This window comes from Pelmatolapia mariae, linkage group LG17 (genome assembly GCF_036321145.2).
Source record: "Pelmatolapia mariae isolate MD_Pm_ZW linkage group LG17, Pm_UMD_F_2, whole genome shotgun sequence".
Lineage (NCBI taxonomy): Eukaryota > Metazoa > Chordata > Actinopteri > Cichliformes > Cichlidae > Pelmatolapia > Pelmatolapia mariae.
The window spans coordinates 32,185,419-32,211,973 of NC_086242.1; the positions used below are offsets into that span (position 1 = coordinate 32,185,419).

General features: G+C 39.9%; 1 protein-coding gene across 1 annotated transcript in view; it reads right to left on the minus strand.

Moving 5' to 3' along the window:
• Positions 1 to 26,555, minus strand: part of lrrc7 (leucine rich repeat containing 7) — a 138,643-nt gene that overhangs the window by 96,213 nt on the left and 15,875 nt on the right. The window contains exon 2 of the mRNA XM_063500601.1: positions 14,173 to 14,473. The gene's annotated coding sequence lies outside the window, so the exon portion shown is untranslated. The remainder of the gene's footprint in view (positions 1 to 14,172; positions 14,474 to 26,555) is intronic.

A 26,555-nucleotide genomic window follows, 5' to 3' on the forward strand; every position in this document is an offset into this window, starting at 1 on the left:
TGGCTGACCAGCAGGCTGAACGACTCACTAACAGTGGAGAGAGACGGAGGAGACGGGGGAATACACGGGATTACAGGACAGGCAGGAGAAGCAGAAAATAGTTTGTGGTGTCGTACAGTCGTATAGTGTAGCATTCCAGAGAAGCAATAGGGCTTACATTGACTGACTGTGACAGTTTGCAAGAAAGAAGGTTGAACGACATGTGGCGTGCTGTGCAGATTAGATGTGCTTGCAAGAATCAGTGCTCTGCAGCCTGCAGAGCATCCACAAACGCCAGCTTTAACCTCTCACATGTAGAACTGCTTATTTCCTTGTTTGTTATTTACCCTCCAAAAAGCCACATCTCTTTAATGTCCTTTCACTCTGCCTGGTTTTCTGAATCTTAGAGTATACTCAGTCTCTCTCTGCTGCATTATGCCATATATGGCATTTTGTGAATGGGTGTTGCTAGGTAACTGCAGTGCAGTAAAGCGTGGCAACTTGATTCTTGTGTTTAGGATGATTAAGGATTAAAACAAGTGTTTTAAGTAGTGGAACTACAGAGGTACCTAGAAGAATTATGAATATAGGAGCCGTGTGAGTTTAACTTTTCTTGACTACAAGGACTCTTCAGTATTGAACTCAAAATTGCGTTTGCTGGCTTGTTGTCATTTAGTTCTGTGGGTAGCCTTCAAGCTGACATTCATCTCATCCGCCTCTTCACTGCAAAGGTCGTGGAAAGTGAGCAGCGATTAGCCAGAGCAGTGCTGTGGAAACAAACTCTCCAGATTGTTCAAGTTTGAAAGCTCCCGCGGTCTGATATCAGAGACTCTGTGAATCCTCTGGGAGCAGCTTTGACACCTGACAGAACAGTATAAGGAAAAATGGTGCACCACTTGCAACCAACATGTGGAACAGCTGAGCGCACACACTGACGGATGAGAGCATCCGAGTCTGCAGTCTCCACCTCCTCATGCTGGATGGCGACAGAGGATGGCAGCTCCAGTCTTTCCAACACTGAGCTGCAGGTGGGTGCAGTAACTCGGTTCCAGATCTGTACTCCTCTTCACTGATCCTCTCATGGGTGGCTGTAATACTCTTTTCAAGCTTGCTTTTTTTTTTAGACAGGGACCACATGCAGGAAATTCTGCAGTTCTTCAGGTCGGAGCTATGTAGTCAGATCTTTATTTTTACTTTATGCAATTAAAGGCAAAAAGTACTAAATAAAAGCAAATAAAAGTGCATGATAACTGTTTTTAAGTATAAATGAGGAAGGAGTTTTTAGGTTCAGTCTTTCTTAGACACATCCATCTACCCCAACCAAATCCCTGCCCACTAAAACCATCTTGCAGGACTTAAATTTACTGATCTTGCATTGAAATTTGTGTCTCACTGGCAAGGTGGTCAAGCATTGGCCTTGACAGTTTGCATATGACTGGGTAGTGTTAGCAGTTAGCCAACTGCCCTGTGTTGTCAGAAAATGTTCAAGTAATAATGCATCACTTTCTCTTGTATTTTGATTGGAGTGAAGATTTAAAATTGGGCTTGCCCCATAGGATTATCTGGTTTCTAAGTGAGCCACAGCGCTCTTGGGAATAGCTGCTCTGCACAATCAGCAACTTTTGTGGCTCTAAAATGATGCCAAAGCAACACTTCCTGAAAATACAGATCCTCAACTGAGGCTTGAAGCAGAAGCAGAGGCAATATAAGAGAAAGACATGGCACTCAAAGGATCCTGAAGTGAAATACATGGGAGAATTCTGCAACACTGGAAGAAAAAAATCAGCAAATCTTTTAAGAATTTCTGATCAGACTGGCAAGTGATTCTTTATATATATCTGTTTCTGTAGCGCTGGTGCCTTTTGGAGCATTTTCAATGCAATTACATGACAAATGATGTGGCTTGCTGTGAAGTAATGTCCTAATATCCTGTCCAAGAAGTCTTTGCTCCATTGTCAATGAGTTAAATTCAAGAATTTTATTTGTAAGTCATTTAGTACTAAAAAGTAATTGAGTTTGTGTAATGAACTCATTCAGTCCATTGTTAGAGCTTGCTAATCAAACTCACAAGTGTTGCAAGTTTTAACTGATAATTAAGCACTCCAACCTTCTGTCCAAATATACTGAACTCATGGTTAAAAAGGGATAGTCCTATAGACTGTATATTAAAGATGGACATAACCACAGTTATAACACCCATTTTTTAGTGAAGTCCTGTTTTTAAGCCTCATGCTAAGTAGTTTCCTGTCACCATTATTGAAACCAGAAATCACAAACATGGGGTGGAGCTGACTGTGGCACCGAGGGTTACTGCACAGTCACATACTGTCAGTCACATAGTACGGTATATCCAACACTAATGGCCATCTTGGTGGTTTGAAAACAGATGTGATGAGCAAGCCTGATATACACTGCTTTTCAAATTATTATGCAAAGGATATTTGTTGCTGACTTTCCTATATATTCAACTCAAATGACAGTCAGTATACTTTTCAAGTCATCAACTGTTAGAGCACAATTCAAATTTTATTGAACAAACCTCCCAATGATAGCTGTGGTTTTGCACAAATAAAAAAAAAACCCTCAAAATGCACTGAATTTCAAAACATTTTATTGGTTGTAACGAACTAAAAATGGTCATCCATCCATCCATCAGGACCATCCAGGGATGCACAGCATTCCTCAGTAAATAAGACTGCTTGAAAATTACTCTTGATGTATTTCCTACTGGAACCATTCCTGCTTGTTAGTATTGGTTAGGTGGTGGGAAATTGGTAGGTTTATGCACAACTGCAAGCCTCTGCAGCATCCTACAGCTTGAGGTTTTCGATGCTACCAGCAGCTTCAAATACCTGCTTGCTGCTTTGTAATGGCATTTTAGCAGCTGTTCTCTGAATCTGATGAATTTGTCTGGCAGAAACCTTCATCTCTATGCCTTAGTCTGCACGAACCCGTCTGTGCTCTGACTCAGCCACAAGTTTCTTTACAGTACAATGATCACGCTTAAGTTTTCATATAATACCTAATGTTTTCAGACCTCTTCCAAGGTATTACACTATTCAACACATATCTGCAGCACAGACCCTTTTACTTTAACATATTAGTTGAAACCTGTGGCATGCTTAATGATGTGGAACATCCTTCTTAAGTAGTTTTCATTTTATTGGACTCATCCCCTTCCAAACTAATTATGACAGCTGTCTGAGATTGATATCAGTGATCCACAGAGCCGAGAGACATGAGTTTAACTGAACACAAAAACATTTATGACACTAAAATCTTATTTGCATAGTAATTTGGAGCGCTTTCTAACTCGTAACAATGCCCATATTTTAGATCATGTACCTGACGCTGAACTCAGTAACATCTGAAGCCAGAGCCCACAAATTCATCAAGTAAGCAGGGACTTGCCTCCTGTGGGCTACTAGACAGACTGACGGTGTTTGCCCAGCTTCATCCATCTTTTCATTACAGTCTATGTATGGATGACTAATTCACATGACCGTCTACTTTGTTTATGTCATCGTAGGCTTTGTCACTCACATATGAGCGTATTTATCATATAACTATGATATTTTGCCTTCTGCCTCTCTCTGGCATTTTTACTGCAATCCAGCATGTCATCATTCACTAGTGTAATTGCCATTTTCTAGTCTGAGAAACATGTCACACCTGTTTGACTTTCAGAGTCAGCCAGCTGTCCAGCGAATGGACAGGGTCCTGATGGACTGTGGTTAATGACAGACATGATCACAGTCAAAGATCAGGAACTCATCCTGTCATTGTAGTCTGCTCTTGTTTCATAGTCACAGTTTCTTCACTAATTTCCTTGTTTTCCTATTATCTGTTTTGTGATTTTTTGCACTTTTTCCATTGTGTGTTTTTTTCACATTGTCAGCACAGAGCAAACAGAGTTAGACACAACAGAGAGAAGGAGGCCCACAGCCTTCAAGCTGAAGCGAATCTGTCTGTGTGTGCTAACAATGTTATTTAGGTCTGCATCTGAGGACTTAATTGGACTTTTGTCAAAAAATGTCTCTCGCACTGACCAGATTTAGTTAAAGGGATTTGTTGTAAACAGAAGAGAAGCTCTTTTCCGTATGTCTACATGTTTCTGAGATACTTCACCTTTGTTATGTTTGTCTTTCTGCTGGTTCCTCTGCTATTCATCTCCCTTCTGTATGTTTAATGTGTACACCAAAAAACAGAGTCACATTAGCGCTGGATAGATAGCTAGATGGACGATGAATTTCTGGATTTGTTTCTCCTCCTCGCACTTTATCTCACACTTTCTGCCTCTCACTCTCTCCATGCCTCCTCTCCTTCTCACTTGCGTCAGCATTCTGCCTGCTGATGAATATATGAATGAGATTAAAACAGTGAAACACACACACACACACACACACACACACACACATGTCTGGTTTGCTATCCTCGTGGGGACATCCCATTGACATAATGCTTTCCCTAGCCCCTTACCCTAACCCTAACCATTAAAAATGAATGCCTAACCCTAACCCTTACCCTAAACCTAACCATAACCTAATTGTAACCCTGACAGTAAAACCGCATTTTGAGTGTGAAAATTGCTTTCAACCCCGAGGGGACCTGGATTTTGGTCCCCACGGTGCAGAAAGTCCCCACCAGGATAGTAAAAGTCAGATTTTGGTCCCCACCAGGATAGTACGAACCCGTACACACATACACACACACACACACACACACACACACAAATACATACTCTTTTCCTTCGCCAGCACATAGGTTCCTCCACACAGGGGCATAAGCATTTCACCATTTAGACATTTTTTTCTGGTATGAGTCTCTTAAAGCCTCCATCACTGTAGTTATTTTAGTTTACAATGACCTTAAACTGACAGCATTTATTTTAAGAAACATGCCGAGCGAAAGCCATTTAATGATGATGCAGCCTTCCACTCAGGAGACACAAGTGCTGTACTTTGATTTGTCACTTTAAATCAGCTCAGAGCAAGTGCAGCATCAAGTAAATGCTGCAGCTAACAAGCACTTTTTACAGTTTTTCTTTTTTTTTTTTTTATCGAGAATCTATCCTCCCCTGTTTACAATCAAGGTGGGGTGGTCTTGCTGCATGGAAAGCACACATTAGTTATGTGTATCATAAACTGTGTTTGTCAGACCCAAGAGGTATAAGTGGCTCTTAACTCCAGGACTCAGAGGGACAGATGAAGGATTAGAAACAAAGCTGGGGGGATGGATAGAAGTAACAGATGAAAGCTTCAGGAGAAGTTCCAAAAAAAAAAAAAAGAAAGAGTAGGGAACTGCTGCGAGGCAAAGATGGATGAAGTGCAGACCTTAAAGTTGGCCCACCCTCCTTTTGTATCTTTCGCATTGCTTGTCTTTCTTTTCTTCCTCAGTCTTTCTCTCACTTCACCATAGGCTCTCTGTTTCTATGGCGACCATTCCTGCCATTACAGAGGAAGGAAAGGATACCTGAGGATAGGAAGCGAAGACAGCTGAGGAGCAAACAAACAGATGAAGACGGATGGATGAATGCATTGATTTCTAGACTTTAGACTGTGATAATAATAATACAACAATAATGCGATGTGCTGACCAGATCAAAACAGGATAGCTGGAGATGAAAGGAAATGAGCACATTTGCTTTCTTCCGAGAGTTAAATGACAAGATAGACTTCAAGTCAGTCTAATAAATATCAGTAACATTAGTTTAAAAGGGTCACAGGCTACCATTTCATGAGGTAACAGGGCAAATTTATTGGCCAGATATAATGACAAAACTTTTATTAATAGACTTTTATTAATAAATAAATTAATAAAAGTCCTTTACTAAACCACAAATCTTAATAATTTAACAACTCCCTATGTACCTATATAAGCTTATGTAACCATGCAACAGCTAACGCAAGCACTACACTGTCTCTACACAAGAGGTTCCTTTGAGCCTCTCTTTTTTTTTTTAAGTTGTTCTCACGCATGTCTAGTAGAACAGACACACTCCTACTTAAATCAATATAACTGTCTATCCGGTCTCTAAGTCTGACGTCCATTAGCTGCTTCCAGGTCCAAACTCCTCTTCAGGTCCAAAGTCAAACGAACACTGCAGCATCACTGAGAGTTAAAATCTAAATTCTTTCATCTTTAATAAAATGATCAGGGTTGCTGCTCTACCAGGTGTAACACTTAAGTTTAATATCCAGGCATCCATGAAAACAGAATTCATGACATTTAATGGAGTTAGAAGTTACCAGAGTGCTAGCTCGCTAGTTTCCACCTAAACATAATATAGCATGTTCAGACTGAGGGATTTCTGAAAAATTCAAATGTACAGTTCTGCTATCACTTCCGACATAAATGAAGACAGAAATCTAAACAGCAGTGACTTTTGTAGGGTTACTGAAGTTGGGCTAGCTGGTATATAATGATGTGCTACGTGATCGATAGCGACACAGCTATGTTAGCATAACATAAACACAGTGAAGCTGGAGGATGAACGCTTACTTTTTTCAGCTTGATAAAAGTTAACGTGAGGGTTCCCGATGGTCAGGGACAAATGTAATCGCATGGCAGGATGCTGTAAACAGACCAAGCTTCAGTCAGGAGAACAACTGAGATAATCCATCCACAATACGAGGTTAGTATTTAATATACTGCTGCTGCATGGGCTGGGCTTTAGTTACATTGTAAGGTTTTAAAAAATGAGCTTTAAAACATGCTGTTGATGAATAGTTGTAATAAAAACCGAGAGAGGCTGACAGTGATCACTGCCTTTTCTAGGGGCTTGTTCATATTCAATAGAACAAGACACAAAGCATTAAAAACCCGGATAAAACCCATGACAAAATTATTTCATCATAAATAACTCAGTTGTGGTTTTTAAACTTGGCCAGGTGAAACGTTACGGACAAGAAAGATAACCAAGGACTCCTTATCATCCTAACACTGATAAAGCAGCTGCTTACCATCATTTCTACAAAAAGAACAATGTTGGGGTCATATCAGAAATTGAATTGGCTCAACAGACACAAAGTGTGTGCTCCTTTGCCACGAATGATTAACAACACTGAGTGCAATTTTTGTTAATGCATCATAATTTGCTAATTTATGGCATACTGTAATATTTTGCAGAACCCTTAGCAATAGTTCCAGAAGTTTTTGGACCACTTCGAGAACAACTGGTCCAGCTTAATCTAAAAAATCTCAGAAAAAAGCAACAAAGTGGTTTGAAAAAGTGGTTTGAAAAATACCTGTGGAGATAAACGACCCTGTGTTGTTGAAATGCCGTTTAATAAAAAGAGTCTGGACCGTCAGGAGACATGTAGATTAAATTAGCTATCTTTATTTTATGGCTATTTTCTTTGACTTCTTGCAAACTGATGTTAAAATAACTTAAGCAAACTAAGTGATTATCGTTGATATTCTACATTTTAAGTCACTGGCAGGACTCTATTTTTATTTTCTTCACTGATGCTCATAAAACTCTCTAAAAATGAATCTGGCCAAACTCCCAAATATATGTGGACCACAAAAAGAAAAACTTCCAGCAGGGAGCTTTCCAAATGGCTCCAACTCCCCACACTTTAGCCAAAGAGGGAATTCCCCAAATGATCCATGTTTAGAAAGTAGCCGTGATTGCTTTTCACTCTCTCACTCTAATTTATACTCCAGGACATCTCTACAGCTGATTATTTATTCACCTGCATAGCTCTCGTTTTAGCCCATCTCTGCAAGTGTTTTCTAATGTTACTCAGCAGCAACAATATGTTAATGTGATAATGCTCAGGCTAAGTGCATGGTCACATTATCTTAATCATAGTGTGATAACAGTGGCTACACCTTAAGCATGTTCTTGCCTCAGTCGAATCACGGCCATATGAGTTGTGCTGCTGTAAGTGTTGCCATTTAACACACATGAACACTTGCAGTGTTTCATGTGACTGTGCTGTGCAATTAACCTGTGTCGCTGTAAGGAGAGAGTGATATATCTATCCTCATATTACTTGGAGTGACGCATGCAAGTTAGTAAAGGCCGGCGACACTGCGTCACACACACAAACGTGCCTCATTCTCTTCACGTGATACACTGAACACATCCTGCCAATTTGGCAGTCTATTTAAGCTGCAACTTTTCCCATCTCACCCTCTGATGTGTCAGCGCTGCTGCGGCCCTGCATCGCTGCCAAGTGGCAACCTCAAGTGCTGAAAAATTAAGCCAGGCATCAGAAGTTGCAGTTCATATAGCAGCCACTTGAGGGTGGCTCAAAAAATGTTTGTTTTTTTTCATATAGAATCACATATTAAATGTGAGACTACGCAACAAAACCTAGTATGAAAAACATGAAAAACACATTGCTCTCTTTCGGCAATTTCCCCCTTCATACAACAGTTGTAGTTTTTTGGGGGGATACTGGACGAGTGGATATCTCATGACCACATGATTGAACCACTGAAAGGGGACATCTCCAAAGTACTGAGGCCTTTTGGAGTACTTTTTATGGAATGTGAGGTTCAGCCTATCCAAGAAGATTTTTGTATCTTAGTAGCCAACCATAGCTTAGAACTTAGAACTCCATCCTCTTTTCCAAATATGGCCACTTCTAACTCCAAAAAAAAAAAAAGAGAAAAATAATATAGTATATGCCACCAATAGAGCCTTAAAATGCAGAGCCCAAAACCAATAGGTGAAGTCATAGTTTATATAAACAGTATTGCCTTCAACCCTCTAATCCAGGGGTGTCGAAGTCCAGGCCTCGAGGGCCGGTGTCCTGCAGGTTTTAGATATCAACCCTGGGCCAACACACCTGAATCAAATGATTAGTTCATTACCAGGCTTCTGGAGAACTTCAAGACATGTCGAGGAGGTAATTTAACCATTTAAATCAGCCTTGTTGGATCAAGGACACAACGAAAACCTGCAGGACACCGGCCCTCGAGGCCTGGAGTTCGACACCTGTGAATTCACTGCTAGTATCCACCTAAAGCTGGGGTGGGCAAGTCCAGGCCTCGAGGGCCGGTGTCTTGCAGGTTTTAGATGTGTCCTTGATCCAACACAGCTGATTCAAATGGCTAAATGACCTCCTCAACATGTCCTAAAGTTCTCGAACTAATCATGTGATTCAGGTGTGTTGACCCAGGGTGATATCTAAAACCTGCAGGACACCAGCCCTCGAGGCCTGGAGTTGCCCACCCCTGACCTATAGGTTCTGTTTGGATATCCACTGTATGTATATGTGCTTTTGGAGCTTTGATGCAAAATGATGCTGCTGCGATAAATCAATCAATTCAAATGTGAGCTTCCTAAAATGTTTAAATGAATTTATTCTAAATTAAACAGCCCTTTAACATCACACACTGCAAAAAATCTATTAAGGATAGCTATCATAATGATGAGTAACCTCTCATACTCGCATCTTTATGAGCTTTAAAATAATGAAGCAAATCATGACTTGTCTTTTCAGAGCAGCTCATCTGTTGGCACACACAGGCACATGCGCAGTATTTTTTTTTTTGTTGCTATATTCGAAGCACAGTCAGTCATGAATCGCGCTATCACATCAAATTATTTTGTGCCTCTGCAGCAGATTGAGGGCGATTTGCCGATTGTTACATTACAGCTTGATTGACGTTGCATTCAGCAACACTCTTTCTGTCTCGGAGAAACTCTAAATTGCTTTCTTAAGTGGGATCAAGAAAGGATTTTCTCATTCGGATATTCCTGTAATGTGGCCCCAGGAGTGAGTCACGCAGGAGTTGTTCACAAAAGCCATTAACTCAGTTCAGTTCAGCTCAGCCTGAAGATTCAGTCTCACGGGATTCATTTGCAACTGCTTCAATAACTGTGGACTTGCCCAACTGTTCTCTGTTGCGCTACCATCCAAATTATGGCATGTGTTGCAAATAAAGGGAGCCATTTCAAATCGCAGATGAAAAAAATACAAACAGGAGTCCTGCTAAGATCATTTTGCATACACACACCTTCATATCAAACCTAGAAACAGTCTAATCTAAATTATTAACATTTTTGCATGTGCATCATGGTACACGAAGTACACCCTTCTCTCTGTATTAATTACAGCTCCCTCATGTCAGTGAGTCCCCCACTGAGTCTGTTGAGGACTCAGCAAGAAAAAACGTAGTTCTCAAGGGATAACACAGGAGTGTGTTTGTGTACACTTTTGAACCCCCCCCCCCCAAAACAGCCACTGATGCAGTTAATTATATCAGAGCCTGCAGATGTAGCAGGCTGGTTAAAGCACAGTTGATATAAAGGTTATTTACACACCTTTAATCGCACTCCTCTCTGCAGGATTTCGCTTCTTGACTTTGACAAGTATGTTCTTTGAATGTTTTTTGAGTGATGCCTCAAACATTTCTTGAGAATCACATTATGTTGGAAAATCATTTTGAGAGTGAAATAAGCTAAAAAGAGAAGGTTTTCTGTAGCAACTACTTCTCTCAATTAAGCTTATTGAATTTAGGGCAATGACGCCCTTTGAGGAAGCACCTGGCAACACTGGGAAGGAAAAACTCTCTTTTAACAGGAAGAAACCTCCAGCCGGGAAGAGATAGAGATCTAATGAGATGTGGTTACTACACCACCTCAGTGACTCCAAGACTATCAAGGTAGCAGGGAATAACTAATAAAGTTCAAACCAAGAAATATATTTGAGTTTGCATGAAAAAATGGCTTCAGGCAGTCAAGAGACTGCCTTCATGGGCATTGCCATCAAGTCATATGTGGATTTAACATGTATGCACACTCATATCTCAGAGCTTAGATGGCATTTGTAATGACTACCATGTAGCTCTAAATACAACACATATAGTCATTGTTAAAGGAAAGTGTGCATTCTTTAAATTCTAAGGCTTTATGTAACAGGACATAATCTAATCTGGTCCTTAGTGGGTCTTAAAATTAGGTAAATGAAACCTTGGCTGAACTACCAATCCTGCCATATTACCCTATGCCATTATGTATTGAAAAACAAACCCAAGACATTGCACTAGTGCGTATGAAAAGTAAGTACAGCCTTACTGCCTTACTGTTCCATGGGAAGGTGATGATAATCAAAAGGACTTGATTATTGATCAGCAGCAAGTGTGAGCACCTTATTAAAAATAAGTTATGGCAGTTTGCTTGTCTGGAGCATTGAGTGTGTGTTTAACCCATTTCCAAGGAGGAAAGACATAAGCAATTAATGCAATTGTTGGTTACTGATATTCCCAGAAATTCACACCTAACCATGAAATGCTCAGAGAACCTGAAAAAAACAAACAAACCCAAACTACATCTTTACAGGGACTTTACAGGGCTCAGTCATCATGTTAAATGTTAACAGTCATGATGGTACCATTATAAAAGCACTGAACAGGTATGGCTTGTTTGGAAGCGTTGCCAGGAGAAAGCCTCTTCTTTTGCAAAGTTGCATCAGAGCAAACCACAAATACTTCTGGAACAAGGCATTTCGGAAAGACAGAAACAAAGTTTGGTGAAACCAAACACTGCATATCAGCACAAACACTTAATACCAATTGTCACGGTGGTGATGATTTAGGCTTATTTTGCAGCCACAGGTTCTGGGCACCTTGCAGTCACTGAGTTGACCATGAACTCATCTTTACACCAAAGTACTCTCAAGTCAAATATGAGGCCAGCTAAAGCTTGGCCAAACTTGGATCAAGAAACAGGACAATGATCCCAAGCACAGCAGCATATCTAAAACAGAATGGCTGAAAAAACAAAAGAATTTAGGTGATACAACGGTCCAGTTAAAGCCCGGACCTCAACCTGATTGAAATATTGTGGAAAGCCGTGCACAAATGACTGCCCCCCTTTGGTTTTGTGTTAACTTTTCTATTACATTTAGCATTTTTAACACTTGCCTGACACTCACTGCCCTGTCCACTTCCCCATTGCAGTCAATTTATTTATTTATTTATTTTGTAAAGGGCTATGTTGCCATTTTGAGAAGTAAAATCAATCTCTGTCATTTGAAGAGTGAGATGCGGAGCCTGATGCCACTCAGTCAATGTATTAAGCTGCTGAAACTTTGGTAAGCCTGATATAGCTGGTGAAACATTAATCTGACTTAAGCACACATTCTTGTATTTGGCTTCTGTCCATCAACAAATTGTAAAAGTTCCAGAAACTCCAAACTGACCTTTTTACATTTCTCTTTGTGTGCAGATTAAACATGTGGCTGACATCTCCAAAACTGCAATGAGCACCTAGATCAGGATTGATAGATGGGTCTGAGATGCCATCTAGTGATTCTGATAGGACCACCCCAGTAAAACTACACCTTCCATTTCTTGATTCAGTGAACAGGGATTAGTGGGCAGGGTTCCCATGGCAACACCAGATGGAGAGAAAATACAGAGCGAGGGAGTGACAGAGACGAGAAGAAGAAGAAGAGAAAGGAAAGTCACAGGGAGAAAAACACAATGAAACTTCAACTTTAGGTTGGCCCTTGTACACCCACACAAACACCCACTGAGAAATACACACAGAACCAAGGGTGGTATCATGACACAAAGGTCACATTTTAATGGTTTACTCTGTTTTTAATATGTTGTTGGGAGCCAGGAATCCATTAAGCTGCACCAATCCCGATTGTTTAACTGAGGCTTATTTAGCTATCTAAGCAATTTGCTCCAATCCAATGAATATCAGAAGGACTCGAGGAGAAGAAGTGTGAATGAATCACTCGTTACTTAGAGAACTGATGACTGAAAGGTCTGTTCATCAGATGTGTAACATAATCCAGATATTTTGTTTGATATTATTAAAATGGCAGCTGTCGTGTCATTGAAATGAAGGTCTAAATTTGGAGAATTATAAACTCTTTACATTTTAGTGTAAACCCAATAAGGGTTACGTGCAAAACATATATGTCACCTATTGTGTTGTTTGTTAACAACAACAGCAAAAAAAAGTATACTTTACAACTTTAAGTACACTCATTAGTTTTATTGTGTTTCATTGTTCCTTAAATTAATACAGTTTTTGCAGTTTTGCTTTAACTGCTCAGGGATTACAACTATTTTTGCCCAAGTGCCCCATTTTTAAATTTAGAGGAAGTTATTGGACATCATTTTAAAAATAGGAATTATTTTTGTAACAAGAAGTCTAGAAGCCATGGACATCACCAAATGCTGTTTCCTCCCTTTTAGACTTGTAGTCAAGACCGCCTAAACCAAGACTAAGACAATACCAAGACCAGAGGGTATTGAGACCAAGACAAGACCAAGACCGAGACAGCGAGACCAAGACAAGACCGAGGGATCCGAGACCAAGACCAAGACCAAAGTCTGTTGAGACCAAGACAAGACCAAGACCACGTAAAAGTGGTCTTGAGACCGGTCTCGACACATCCAACTCTACTCCCTTTAGATACTCTGCTAGGCCTTCACTGCAGCAACCTTCAGTTGCTGCTTCTTTGTAGGTCTTTCTGCATTTAGTTTTATCTTCAGTAACTGGAAGGTGTTTTATCTCATTTCTTTTCATCCGAGAAACTTGTGTTGGACTATGAAGTGCAACCCAAGTGTATTAAGTTTTGAAGCATATGGCTGAATCTGAGCAAAGGGTACAGCCCTGTGCACTTTAATGTTCATCCTACTACTTCTATCACCATCATCAATTAAAATCTAGTGGCCTGTTTCCACTGGCAGGCATACATGCCTGTGTCATAACATTGCCTCCATGAAATTTGACAGATGGTGTGGTATGCTTCAGATCATGTTTCTTCCTTTTTCTGTACTTTTCTCTTCCCATCTTTCTGGTACGAACTTTATCTTGGTTTCATTAGTCTAGAAATTTTTGAAAAGCTGGGCAGCCTTGCTTTAGATGTTTTCTGGCAAAGTGTAATCTGGCCTACATGTTCTTGGGTGTAACCAGTGGTTTGCACCTTCCCGTAAACCCTCTGAATGTGTATTCATAAAGGCAATCTTGATTATAGACCTTAATAATGATATGCCTCCAACTTGACTTGGCTGGAAGTTGCTGTACATCATGGTCTTTGTTTAAAAGTTCTGATGACAATACAATGGCTCATGTGACAAAATAAATGTCATCCACCGGCTGCTTCTCTTTTAGAGTTGCCTAAGCAACCTGTGTGCTCCTCCTCTCCGACCAGTTCGACCCAATCAAGGACAAAGATGAAAAGCTGCTGCACTGACAAATGCAATTCCTACCTGTACTATGGGCCAATGATGTTTCAGGTGCCGCTGCAAGAGGTGTTGGTCTGTCTATCAGTCACCCTGGATATTAGTGGTGGGTGGAGCTTATATCCCCGGGTGATGGCCTGTGGTTGGTCAGCTTCATCTCTGCTTCCTTATAACTCCACCCACTGGGCCTCCACAAGGCTTTACGGGTACCACACTCTGCTGAACATGTTTGTGTTTGTCGTTCTGTTGAGCCGTTTCTCAGTTTTTGTTAAGCTCCCCGTCTGTCTGTCAAAGCTGATTCTTCTTGTGTCGTCTTCATACAGTTTTCCTATGTGAACAGAAAAAAAGAAAATAGTTTTTGAAGTGAAGTAGCTAATTGTTCACTAAGACATACCTCTACACCTGCCAAATGAAACCTACGGGGGCAGTGTTGGGCAACACAACAATTTTAGTGTCATGGTCATATGTTCCACTACAGCTCATATTGGCCCATAAAGCGCAGATGACCCCTTATTCTGAGCCACACAAACACAAATGATCAGAGGACCAACAGGAAATCAGCTTGCTTATTGAACAGAAGTCTATAATAAACATGCTCTCCAGAGACCACAGCAATGCTCATGCTCTATGGGCACACAAATAAGAGGATCCTGGCTGAAACATGACAGTCATGCTCTAATTAATTCAAAAAGTTTGGGGAATCAACAAATACAAATGTTATTTTCTTTAAAGTTTAACTTTTGCTAATTTCCCCTTCAGTGTCATCATCTCATGCATTTCAGGATCACCTTCAGCTGCTATTTTTATATCGCTCCCTAGAAATAATGTTAGGACCACTTGGATCTTTTAAAAGATGACAAGGCTTTTATGTGAGAATCTGGTCATTGGATATGACCAAGAGTGTCCAACAGATTTCAGTCCAAGAGTCCACAGTTGGACCCTCAAAGCCAAAGATGACAGTGGCCAGATGAAGGTGGCCACATTTAAACCAGGACGCCTCATAGTACCAAATTATCAAGCCTGCGCCTGTGTGCGCTGTAGAGAGAATGAATCAAGCAGGGATGGACATGTGTACCACAACACAATGTTTTAAATTAGTGATAAAAATTGCAGATTTATCGCCCTACATTCTTAGAAGTTTTTGAAAAAGTGTTTAAAAAATGTCAGACCGAGGCAGACAAAAGCAGCTGAAGCCATTATCTTGGATTTAATTAGCAAAAATGACAAAAATAATAACTGTTGTTAGCTTATTTTATCAGCATTTAAAAGTATATGCACTATCTTTACATGACACATCATTTATATACTGTGTTCTTATGTTTTAGATAACAATTTGTTTGTATAACAAGCTGCTAATATTTGCCTATGTAGTATTATCTCATTTGTCATACTCAAGTCCTGAAAGTGGATTGAAAACAAAAAATGAAGAAAAACCCAACAATGATAAAGTAAAACTGTTTCCTTTCCACATTGCAACCTTTTCTGTATTACATACAGAAAAGATTTTCTTCTATATGTGTATGAAAAATGCCACAATTACAATAAAAAACACAAATAATGTATTATATTCAATAAACTAATATACTGAATTTTAATATCACATATTATTTAAAACCCCCTGAATGACACGGATCTATGGTACACTTTGTGTTTGCTCTAACTCAAAATGCTATTTCAGTTGTCACTTAAAAAAACATAGTAGATCTTTTATCTCCATTAACACAATCATTTAGGCTGCGCATAAAATCTCAATGTGACAATGCTGGGATGGTGTTTTGTCAGATCTCTGGTATAACAAAGTAAGTGTTGTGGCACTGATGGAAGACAACAGCAGTCTTTAGTAAAGACTGAAATGAAGGGTTATAAATACTGATGTTTTCTTCTACTCCTGTAGCTTTTGATTTCTTTCATGAGCCTTCTGTTTGCATACTTCTTAGGATATAATATTCTTTCTGCTATTGAGCATACAGACCCTAATTACCCAGCCACAATGCACGTAAACATAGTTTATCTAAATGCTATGAATGTAATTGTGGTCCAAGTTGCCGTATAATCTGTTTTTCAGGCTTTATATTATGCTATTAGACCGTGAGCTTTCAAAGGGGCTCTTCTTTCCATCGCCAGCTTTATATAAAAAATCGCAAATGTCAGTTAAATTCAATTTTGAGCCAAATTGTACAACGTGCCTCTGATTTTCTGTGCTGCTGTTACCTAAATTAATATATTTAAATAATTCATGAGTTCATGGAGTCTACTGCTCCACACAAACAAACATATTTTGTCTTGTGTTCTGGGGGCCTCTGGATGTCTGGAGTTTTGATCTCCTCCATACCTGCTTCATGCCCTGGAGGACGGGGCAGTGGCCCCCCACACCCTCTAGCAGATCATTACATGAAGGAACCTTTTAAAAACAAGCGCGTTCATGCTCACAGGTGTACACATGGGTGATCACACACACAAATTACACCCTTTTTGGCTCCTACCTCAAAGCACACTGTGCGCTGTCGATCTTACGTGCTGCACAATAATGTTTAATATTTAGTATTTACTGTCATATTCCCATATATCACTGTGATGTTGTTTATTCTATTACTCTCGTTTTCTTCTGCTTGTTTTCTTTTTTCTTTCTCAACAGGTGATCCAGGTGATCGATATATGTATTTTTTGTCTACTTATTCTGTTGGTTTTTGTTTTTTGCCCTTTTTCCCCCTCCCTCTTCTCAGCTGTTTTTCTTTCCCCCAGTCAAGTCTGTCCCGTATTCAGCAAGTGAAAATAAAATAAACAATAAAAGGTGAATCAAATAGACCATTACGGCAAGGCTGGGATGGTCCATTTGGTAAAGTAAATCCGTTGGGCATCTTTCTTTGCCTTTAGACAATAATTCTGATGGCAAAAGAGCCAAACAGGACAGGCAAAAAAAACAAACAAAAAAAACAAACAAACAAAAAAAACCAAACATATTTTGAACACTCTTTCTTGCTATATTTTAAAAGATACATTAAATCCATAATGCAAAACTATTAATGAAGATTATAGTGGGGGAAATAATTATTTGATCCTTTGCTGAATTTGTAGGTTGGCTAACTTACAAAGAAATGAACAGTCTCTTAATTTTATGGAGAGGGAGCAAAAATCAACAAAAGTCATAACTTGGTTGGCGTGTCATTGAGTGAAATAAGTATTTTATCCCCAAGCAAAACATGACTTAGAACTTGGTGGATAAACCCTTGTTGGTAAGCACATGGTAAAGCTGTTTGTTGTTGGTGGTCACTAGGTTTGCACACATCTCAGGAGCCATTTTTGGCCCAAATCCTTTGGGTTTCTTGGCTGCTGCTTGGCAACTTTAAGCTTTAGCTTCCTCTGCAGACTTTCTATAGTACTGATGTCTGAAGACTAGCTAGGCCACTCCATGACCTTAATGTGCTTCTTCTCTAGCCACTCATTTGGTGGCTTGATGGTATGTCTTGGGTCACTGTCATGGTGGACGATCTATCCCCGACTCATGTTTAGGCTGAGGGAAAGAGGTGCTCTACCAAGATTTTATGGTACATGGCCCCAGCCACTGCCCCCTCAATATGGTACAAACTTGTATATCACTCTTCCTTTTTTAAACTCACTTCATTATCACAAGTGAACTGTTATTATTGCTAAGCAAAGTAAAATTAAAATTTCCATTGGTAGTGAAGTACATTTAACCAATGAGAGAGCAGCAACAGAGGCAGTCTGTCTGTGTGTCAATTTGTCTGTCCAAGTAATGCAAATGACATCCAATAATGGGGATGCTTGTTACCATGGGAATAAAAAGCATGAGTGATTGTGAGGTCTGTTATGGAGACAAAGGCTGTGTCAAACGTATGATTATAATTAGAGACAGAGTAGGTTAGCTCAGATACCAGCACACACAAACACAGCTGTACTGTATATTGACAGAAATGTTTGGTCCCATCTAGAGACAGTGCAGTCTCACTGTAGAACTGTACTCTCTTTTTCAATCATCTTAAATAAAATCTCCAAATACAAACAGTTCTGCAGGGTTATATTGCATTTGGCGTACTTCCCCTCTCTCTTATCAGACATTTTTGGTTGTTGTTTCTGTACTGTGACTACTGTGGCTGTACTGTCTAAAGCATGCTGATGTTTGAGAGCTTCAATTATCAACTAAATATTTTTAAATTACTGGTGAAACTTTTCACTTTATTCTACGGATTATTTTCTCCTTCTCTGGAACTTTTTGGGAATCTTGTGTGATAGGTATAACAGACATACAGTCAGGTCCATAAATATTGGGACATCGACACAATTCTAACATTTTTGGCTCTATACACAACCACAATGGATTCCAAATGAAACGAACAAGACATGCTTTAACTGCAGAGTGTCAGCTTTTATTTGAGGGTATTTACATCCAAATCAGGTGAACGGTGTAGGAATTACAACAGTTTGCAAATGTGCCTCCCACTTCTTGAGGGACCAAAAGTAATGGGACAGAATAAGAACCATAAATCAAACATTCATTTTTTAATACTTGGTTGCAAATCCTTTACAGTCAATCACAGCCTGAAGTCTGGAACACATAGACATCACCAGACGCCGGGTTTCATCCCTGGTGATGCTCTGCCAGGCCTCTACTGCAACAGTCTTCAGTTCCTGCTTGTTCTTGGGGCATTTTCCCTTCAGTTTTGTCTTCAGCAAGTGAAATACATGCTCAATCGGATTCAGGTCAGGTGATTGACTTGGCCATTGCAAAACAGTCCACTTCTTTCCCTTCAAAAACTCTTTGGTTGCTTTTGCAGTATGCTTTGGGTCGTTGTCCATCTGCACTGTGAAGCGCCGTCCAATGAGTTTTGAAGCATTTGTCTGAATATGAGCAGATAATATTGCCCGAAACACTTCAGAATTCATTGTGCTGCTTTTGTCAGCAGTCACATCATCAATAAATACAAGAGAACCAGTTCCACTGGCAGCCATACATGCCCACACCATGACACTTCCACCACAATGCTTCACTGATGAGGTGGTATGCTTAGGATCATGAGCAGTTCCTTTCCTTCTCCATACTCTTCTCTTCCCATCACTCTGGTACAAGTTGATGTTGGTCTCATCTGTCCATAGGATGTTGTTCCAGAACTGCGACGGCTTTTTCAGATGTTGTTTGACAAACTCTAATCTGGCCTGCCTGTTTTTGGGGCTCACCAAAGGTTTACATCTTGTGGTGAACCCTCTGTATTCACACTGGTGGAGTCTTCTCTTGATTGTTGACTCTGACGCACATACACCTGCCTCCTAGAGAGTGTTCTTGATCTGGCCAACTGTTGTGAAGGGTGTTTTCTTCACCAGGGAAAGGATTCTTTGGTCATCCACCACAGTTGTGTCCCGTGGTCTTCCTAGTTTTTTGGTGTTGCTGAGCTCACCAGTGCGTTCCTTCTTTTTGGGAATGTTCTAAACAGTTGTTTTGGCCATGCCTGATGTTTTTGCAATCTCTCTGATGGGTTTGTTTTGTTTTTTTCAGCCTAATGATGGCTTGCTTCACTGGTAGTGACAGCTCTTTGGATCTCATCCTGGCAGTTGACAGCAACAGGTTCAAAAAGCAAACAGCACACTTGAAATGAACTCTGGACCTTTTATTTGTTCATTGTAATTGGGGTAATGAGGGAATAACACACACCTGGCCATGGAACAGCTGAGAAGCCAATTGTCCTATTACTTTTGGTCCCTTAAGAAGTGGGAGGCACATATACAAACTGTCATAATTCCTATACTGTTCACCTGATTTGGATGTAAATACCCTCAAATAAAAGCTGACAGTCTGCAGTTAAAGCATGTCTTGTTCGTTTCATTTGGAATCCATTGTGGTTGTGCATAGAGCCAAAAATGTTAGAATTGTGTCGATGTCCCAATATTTATGGACCTGACTGTACAATATCAACATTTCAATTTAGCCAAGTTTAGGTACCAAAGTAGTTGTTCAACAAGTTCCCCTGTCAGTAGATTAAGATGGGTTCAGATGCTTAAAGCAACAAAACTAAAGGTTTCCCCAGGAAACTGGTCATTGGCAATAATAAAGCATGAATAGCCATGTACAAACTTATAAATCCATAAAAAATAAATAAGTAAATCAACTTTTGACATGAATCACACAGATATCTCCTTGCTGCTTACTGAAAAACACAAATCACATCAAATATTACATGAATGTGCACGAAGTCTTAACCCTCATTTTGCTAGGAAATGGGAAATATGTGCAGTGATTTACTGAAATGTGCAAACATATATGGAAATACCAGCTATAAAACAAGTCAACAAGTCAATATTAGGTATGATTATCTTTATTGTTCAACAAAGCTTGAACTCTCTTAGGCAAGCTTTATTGTAGTAGTTTTTAGAAACAGTTCTCTAGGATTCTTGAAGGACATTCAAAGCTCTTCTTTGGATGTTAGATTCCTTATCGTTCCATTTTATCTTTGCTTTTTTTTTGTCATCTGCTGTAGATTGCTGTAGTTTTTGAGGCCCACCACATCTTCTTTTGACCTCCATCAGCTTCCTCAGATTTGTTTTTTGTATGCACTGCATACTGTGCTGAGATATGCCAAATATTAGTTTAAGAGGCTATATATACCAAAAAAAAACATCTTTTAAGATTTCCAACTATCTGGTCTTTAAGTCTGATGTCATTCGCCGTTTCCGGGTCCAATATATTTAACATCCAGGCATCCATGAAAACAGAATTTATGAAATTTAACGGCGTTAGTTAGCAAGTGAGCAGGAAGTTAGCTCGCTAGTTTCCACCTAAACATAATAAACCATGTTGTGACTGAGGGACTTCTAAAAAACGAATGCATACTGCTCTGCTATCACTTCCAACATAAATGAAAACAGAAAACTAAACAGCAGTGAGGTTTTGTAGGATTACTGAAGTTGAACTAGCTGGTATATAATGATGTGCTATGTGATGTGCTACTGACACACCTTTGTTAGCATAATATAAACACACACACTGGAAGGTGAACGCTTGCTTTTTTCCACTTGATAAAAGTTAACGTGAGAGTTCCCGATGGTTAGGGACAAATGCAATCGCATGGCAGGATGCTGTAAACGGACCAAACTTCAGTCAGGAGAACAACTGAGATAATCCATCCACAATATGAGGTTAGTCATTAATATACTGCTGCATGTATTTACATCGTAATGTTTTAAAAACTGAGCTTTAAAATGAATAGTGGTAATAAAAAACCAGAGAGGCCGACAGTGATCACTGCATTTTTTTAGGGGCTTGTTCAGATTAAATAGAACAAGATACAAAGAATTACAACATGTTAAAAGCACAACAGCCTTAATAAACTCAGAGTAGTTTGGATCCAGAAGCAGGGTTCATATGTCATCACTTAAAGACTTGATAACATTGAGACTTGATTGAATTTTGAGTATACAGATCAGCCTCAACTCAAGCCTTCTTTTGGCATTTATCTAAAAGTAATGTATCACCTACAATAATGTAAACAAAGCACACACTACATCTACATTCCCCAACAGCATTTGCTTGACCCTGTAGGACAATGTGCCCTTCGACAGCACAAAAACTGCTCAGTAATGGCTCGAGGTACAAGTCTCCAACTTTCAAATCCTAATCTAATGATGTATCTCCAGGATTCTCATCTCATGGAGGCCAAATGACAACCTCAGATGTCAAATGTCCATGGTCAGAGCTGTTTTGGGGCTATTATGGCAGTCTACTCAATATTTTATGATTGATTTTATCAGTCACACATTATCGGCATTCTTCATTGCGTGACTGATCAGTGTGTGATCAGTATAGTGTTGTTTTGTTTCATTTATATTACCGTGTTTATTAATGCATACTAGAAGTTCAACAGCATCACGTGAGTTTAAACACGAGCTAGTTTAAAGTTCAAAGAAAGTGCACTCTGCTTTAAAATTAGAAGTGTCGTCTGCATCGGAACGCAACTAAAGTAGAAGGCAACACTTCTTACAGGTTGCATCAGATACTTTTGACTTGCAAAGAGAGTAATGCAAAATTGCATCAGCTGGTACTTTAAGCGATACATGGTCACCCAGCAAGAGCTTTGGTCATTCTTTGGCACAGAGTGATTTTTTGTGATGAATCCAGGGGCTTGTGATAGCATTTCAAGCCTATATATCATGTTTGCTGAAACAGTTGCATAAGGTTTGCAAGTCCTCTACATGCAACATCTTGACGGAAACTTAAAAAAAAATCAAACCTTTCAATTATTAATAAATATCATTTTTTATTTCTGTTGGTGGTATTAAGCATTAATGTAACCATTGCGAAAAAGGAGTAGAAATGTGAAATTCTCAGATCATTCGTCTTTCTTTGAGCAGCAGTCTCCTTTTGAATGTACCACTTGTGTCAAGAATAAGCATTTTAAGGGTCATAGCAGTTTTTAATGCTGGGATTTCAGGTTGGATATCAGTGCAATCGATCAATTTTTGTGTTTTCTGGCATTCTTTTATGCCACTTCCATGTTGAAACAGGCATGGGCTAGCCCTTGTCTTGTCTTGATTTTTTAAAAAACTTTTTTTAATTGGTTTTTATTCCACAGTGATATCCATTCAGCCCATTCTTACTCCAAGGATTATATGATTGCTTTCCAACTGTGTCTTACAATGCCGACTTTACATTAAGGAGGCTTTGATATAAATAATGTTTTGTGATGTCAAAAAATCTCACAATGAAAGCCATCCATCTCCTAAATGACTTATCCCATTCAGGGTCATGTGGAGAATGTTTCTAAAATCTCGGCTGACATTGGGCTGAGAGGTGAGGTACACTCTGGACAGGGTGCCAGCCAACTGCAGGGCTAACACAAAGAGACAGACGATCACTGACACTCACATAGAAACCCACGGCCAATTTAGAAACAATCTCATGAGCATGTCCTTAGTATGTGGTGGGAAGCTGGAGAGAACCCATAAACACAGGTAGAACATGTAAAATCCACATAGACCAGCTGGTCAGTTTGAACCTTTTGATATTAAGTAAGCAATTAATAACATGGATGGTTACATGGAAATGCTATAAAAATGAAGTACAGGCATGTGTTGACACAGTTGACAACAGGTTGTGGCTCGTTAGTAACTGATTTCCCGAACAAACCACAAGCTTTGCCTGGCTATCAAACAAAACAAAGAATGTACAACTGGCTCCAGTGGGCCAAGCTTCTTCTTTGGATGAGAACTTTAATTCAGCAGTCTATGGCAGCATTTGCAAAACTGTCATCAACCTCTGGAGTGGAGATTTTACACTGAACAAATGCATGCACAGACAAAAAAAATGGAAGGAAACTATTCAGTGGTTTTCACCATCAGTACTGAAAAGCTCATACAGTCTTTTTCTTTCCAGTGCTGACTCCCCTGCCCACCCACAGTCTGTTGGCTGCTTCACCCTGTTCTTATCTGTGGAATGAAAAAAAAGAAAACAAATCCACTGCCTCCTGTTGGACAAAGACCTGCAGTTTTCCAAGGATTTGTGTAACGATTGTTGGTGGTGAAAATGGGTTGCCTTTAAAAGAAGGAAAATGTTCAGCGTCATATGTTCAGACGTAAAGTACAACTTGCATTAATGTTTTTATCTCTACTTTTATTTAAAAAGAAAAAAAAATACAAGTGCCAGGGAACCAAATAAGCGAGTGTTTACTGTCTGTCTCGACTCTGCTTTGAACCTGTTCTGTTTGTCCTGCCTTTTTCTCTTACGCCCTCCTTCTCTCTCTCTCTCCCTCCACCCCGTCCAGCCTGGCAAACAAGAGTGAGAGCGAAGGGTGAATTAATAAAGGAGGGAAAGTAGAGCATAACTCCCCGAGGTCGGTCTTTTCTGGGACGCTCACACAGAGAAAGGGATCCACGCGCACGAATGACAACACGATCTACATAAAGACCCTGACACACATAAATGTGAGGCCTGTGTGGCTTTAGTGTGCTGATAAAATGAGACGAGGAGACACAGAGGGGCAACAATCCTTACATGCCATCATCTGCATGCATGTGGGAGCTGGGGGAAGAGGTGGAGTGAAGAAAGGCGGAGACATGAGGAAGACAAAAGGAGGAGGAAGAGGGTGGGCAAAGAGGCACGTGAGGAGGGATGCATGGAGTTTTGCCCGAGGCGGTGAAACTCACAATGTTCCCATATTCCCTGTGATTCCTCCACTCTCATATCGTTTCTTCCATGTTGCCCTTTTTCTTCTTTACGTATTTGTATTTTCATTTCCTTTCATGTCCGATTTCTTCTTCTCCTGTTCACTTTTCTCTCCCCTTATCACTTTGTCTTTTCCTTTCATGTCTTTATTTCCTGAAACTTCTCCTCTCCTCTTCATGTGCCTTTCCTCCTTTCCTTCTCTCACCTCACCTGCCATTTCTTTTCCTTTCGCTACATTTCCTTTCCTCACTTCCCCCCTCCCTCACTTTCTTCTTTCTTCTAGTCTTCTTTCATCTCTCCTTTTGTTCTGCTCTCATCCCATATTTTTTTTTGTTTGACTTCTTTGTGGCACCTCCTGTCTCCTTAACTACCTTTCCTCTTCCTCTTCATCTTCACCCTTTTCCCTTCACCCTTTTACTTCTTTTCTTTGCTCTTTTTTCACATCACCCTCAGTTGTACCTTTCATCTCTGAAGTTGAACCTGGTATCTTTCATTGTCTTTTCAGCTTCTGGCATTACCGACCATCTAGTACACACACACACACACACACACACACACACACACACACACACACACACACACACACACACACACACACACGTGTAAGTCTCCTGGTTCATCTGCAAATATACAGTAAACAATGTGACAAGTTGCTTTATAGCCGGGGGGTGGGAGTATTGTTTATCAATGGCCTACAACAATAAAAGCTGGTACCAATTAAGCCTCCTTTAGCCAGAGAAAAAAGTCCCTGAAGACTTTCATTGCAATTCAAAGTGTTATAGTGGGCACAGTCAAACACTGGGGACCAAGCCAGCAAGACTTCAACTACTCTCTGGATTTCCAAACAGATTTGCCAACCCCCCTTTTTTCCCCCTTTCTCCCTTTTCCATCTTTCCTCTCTCTCAGGCCATCACTTTGTTTGCTTCTCTCGTTTTTTTCAAGCAATATGTTAATTAAAACAAAGAAAGAAAAGGGCCGAATGAATGAAATTAACTGACTGAACCAAGGGGCGAAGCGCAATTTGCAAATGTACGGATGATTCAATGTTTATGACAGGATTATTTAAGGTGCAAAGTTAACTATGTTTTCTTTTGTTTCTGAATGCTGTGCTACCAGGAAGTGACAGGTGGGATTTTTTTCGCTTTAATAAGCTCCTGCTAAATGTTGATATATGCCGACACATGCTAATGGTCGTGAAGGCAAATAAAGTTGAATAACAGAATCATCACTCGACTTTAATTAGGCAAAACATCTTTCCTGTCTAAGTTTCATTTGTTCCACTCTAAAAATCACTGGGAACCAAAAGCGTGCCCAAACTCGTTTCATTAGTCACAGAAATTACTTTAAAAACACCAATCTGAAAACAGAGATCAGCAACCCTCATCATCATCGCAAATACAACAGATCAAGGTCATTTTAGGAAGGAAATAGAGACAGATTTTAAAGATAAGACTCAGAGTGCATCTTTATTAAGATGCACAGAAACAAGCAAAACACGCAGTAAATTATGAAAAGCCATCAGGTCATAATACACCTCAGTGAACACAGCAACAAACAGCAGTCAGCATTTATGACTAAAACCTGCCTCGATCCTTGAGCTACCAGGAAATATCTGAAATGCCTCAACTAAGAGGCATCCATTCCTACATTACACACCTATGGCTTCCTGTGGCTGGTGGCAGGGACTTATATTGTTTGGTAAACCGAGAGTATTACCATAACGATATCACGGGAAAAGCGTGTAATACACACGCCCGTCCACCGTGTTCATTTCACATTTGCCTCTCCAAAGCGTCAAAACGGACACGCATGCAGAGGTTGCAGTACCAGCTGGGGGAGATAACATATTTAAAGCAAAGAAATTTGTAGTGACCAAGGAAGGCCTGAAGTACATTCCAGGGTCCTTCTATGCGAGCAGCGATTAAGCTAGGTGGCTAATATGTATTTACATATAAATGTGTTAATAATGTCTCTTGAAACGCTTTGCTGTGATTATTTTCATGTCGCTTGAAATAAAATATCTCTGCTGTTACTGCAACTTCTGCATGCGTGTCCATATCATGCTTTGGGGAGGCAAAGTGTGAAATAGACACAGTGGACGTACTGTGTGTTACGTGTTTTGCGTAATACTGCGTTGTCTTGAGACTGTCCATGGAGGACCCTCAACTTCAGTATTCTTGTACAGACCTAGCCAGTGGTGCCAAGTGTGAAACTTCAGCATACCCTTTAATTCGTATTTTTA